The following is a 2,812-nucleotide window of genomic DNA, read 5'->3' as shown; positions in this document are numbered from 1 at the left end:
AACTTGTTGGTTTGGATGATATAGGCTTACTATTGTTCCAGACTTCAGATTTACTAATATCAGAATTAGTGGAAATATAATGCTAGTCACTAAAGTCTTTAGTGGGGATAAGTTCTAACTTATAGATCTGCTGCAAGGGATACCCTGAAAAAAGACTGAGGGCGATGGAAATTTTACTCCTGTAGAAGATCAGTGGTGTTGCACCAATTATCCAGTTTATTCCATTTATTTGCATACTGTCCTGCAGCTCCCATGTGCAGCATGATCCTGACACGTTATTTTCCATAAATAAACAAGTTTAATAACCAGGTGATACTTTGGAATTAAGTGGCCTCTCTTTACAATGCTGTGTGAGTTATGATGAGTTCTAGTAATGTTAGAAAGGACAGATCAAAAATGATGCCAAGAATAGAAGGGTACATGACATCACTGTGAAAGAAAAAAGTTGGAGAATACCTGTGTAAAAAAGGTGATGGCTACATAACCAATACTGCCGCTTAACACGTCAAAAAAATTGGCATTTTATTCTCAAATTACCATATTGGTTTGAAAGCAATTCCAACAAATTAAAGACAGATGGACAGACAAGTTCAGAACTTTCAACATTTATTGGCAAAAGATATTTATTACACATGGTGGAATACATACAATTTACATTTGGCACCATCTTTGGCGCTGATAGTTTAAAATGGCCTTGTCAGTAATTAAATGGTGCAGATTATACCTGTGAAAAACATACACAACCCTGCTTTCATCTACCCATGTTTGACATTTATCTGACTCAGCAGTGCAGACAGTTCAGTTATTCATTTTATTCAATGCTGTTCATTACTGAAAGCACTTGGCAGTAACATCCTTGACATCAAGAAGAGTATCTGTAGATTGTTGTTTGAGAAACACAATGACTAATGTAGGTTCATATTAAAAGAGAAACAATGTGAGAAGGGCAAGGTGGAATGGAACATGTAAAGAAAGGGAAAGGACAGAGGGACAGACAGAACAAGGTGGGAATAAGGAAAGATCTACACAAACATAAAACATTTTCTTCTCATCATTTATTTATATCATTTGATTTGTGAAAACACTGTTAGACAAAACACTGAATGGTTAAATGGCTTGCCCAAGCACACAGTAAGTGTCTGAGTTCAGCATTGTCAGAACTTCTAGTCTTTACGTTCACATATCAGTACAGCTATGAGCCCTTTTGTGGCCCTGTTCCACATTTTCACAGACTGTATGTATTCTTACTTTTGACTCCACATGTTAGCACAGAGAAAACACAACTTACAGAAGCCACATAAACCTTTTTCCTCTAATGAGGGTTCACCAATATCTCTTTATAAAATCTCTGTATAACTGGACATTTAAACTTTTAGAGAAACATACATCTCTATATATATCTATATAGGGTGATTTCTTTTTATCATAGGAAAATATCTTTAACTTTTCGCTCTTTAGTAACACTGACATAAATCTGATTGTTTCATGAAATGAGCTCTATTCAAAAAATAAAATAACTGATTGTCACAACACAACTGATAAAAGTGTTTTCTTATGAGTAGGAGTCAAAGGAAAATTGTTCTGATAGGCAATGAACACGGCTCTGTTTTCATCATTACTGATAATTACTGATATGTATGTAATTAATACGTTTAAATCAAGTTTATGCAAATACTAACCACATTGCCTCCACATTTCTGCATCAGAGTGTGAACAAAGCTTCCTTCAGACCAGAGCAATAACTATACTTAATGTCTTTCTTATGTGAACTTTATTTCATTCACTACATCATGTGGCCTGTCTCAGACCAATACAGCCTTGTCTTGTAATCTACATCGACTGCAAATTTTATGATAGGACACCCATAGCCTCTTTTGGGCTGAGTGGCTGACCTCAGCTTTCGAACTGAGTATCAATTTATGCATTAGAGTGCGCTGGACCTTTCCAGTCTCTGTATGTCTTGTGCTCTGCAAAACTAGACAGAAGAATGCCTTGCTGGATTGTACATAGGTTTGCAAATCTCGTTACTAATGCTGGATTGTACATAGGTTTGCAAATCTCGTTACTAATGCTGGACTGTACATAGGTTTGCAAATCTTGTTACTAATGTTGGACTGTACATAGGTTTGCAAAATGCTGGACTGTACATAGGTTTGCAAATCTCGTTACTAATGCTGGACTGTACATAGGTTTGCAAATCTCGTTACTAATGCTGGACTGTACATAGGTTTGCAAATCTAATGCTGGACTGTACATAGGTTTGCAAATCTTGTTACTAATGCTGGACTGTACATAGGTTTGCAAATCTTAATGCTGGACTGTACATAGGTTTGCAAAACTAATGCTGGACTGTACATAGGTTTGCAAATCTCGTTACTAATGCTGGACTGTACATAGGTTTGCAAATCTTGTTACTAATGCTGGACTGTACATAGGTTTGCAAATCTTGTTACTAATGCTGGACTGTACATAGGTTTGCAAATCTTGTTACTAATACAAAAAATGGTGAAAGCAATTTGCAAGTCCTGCTAGTCCAACAGAAAGTAAACAGTTTATGGTGAGGGGTTGCAATAGCTTCCCATGCTCCCACTCTTCATCCCACCAACATTAAAATAATCACACCTTAATTAATATTAAAGTGATGTGTGGGAGAAAGCATTCATCAAGATTTCCTGGCTGGCATTCTTTCCTGCATTTTCTATTTTAAGATTTCATATACCATGTTTTTGTAATGCTCGTGACTTTTTTTTCTGACATCCATTATTAAAGGTAGAATTCACTGACACCTTCCAGAGTACACAAAGCTGTGCAA

General features: G+C 36.2%; 1 long non-coding RNA gene across 2 annotated transcripts; it reads left to right on the top strand.

Annotated features, from left to right (window-relative positions):
- Positions 1–595: 595 nt before the first annotated feature.
- On the top strand, positions 596–2,457 carry LOC122794682. 2 transcript variants are annotated; one of them, XR_006363674.1, is made up of 4 exons: positions 596–2,086; positions 2,152–2,227; positions 2,259–2,296; positions 2,360–2,457. It is a non-coding gene; the product is annotated as an uncharacterized LOC122794682 (long non-coding RNA). The 2 variants fall into 2 exon arrangements; XR_006363675.1 differs by lacking the exon at positions 2,259–2,296.
- Positions 2,458–2,812: the final 355 nt, after the last annotated feature.

This window comes from Protopterus annectens, chromosome 2.part1 (genome assembly GCF_019279795.1).
Source record: "Protopterus annectens isolate FY-2018-M chromosome 2.part1, PAN1.0, whole genome shotgun sequence".
Lineage (NCBI taxonomy): Eukaryota > Metazoa > Chordata > Ceratodontiformes > Protopteridae > Protopterus > Protopterus annectens.
This window is presented reverse-complemented; position numbering and strand designations above follow the sequence as displayed.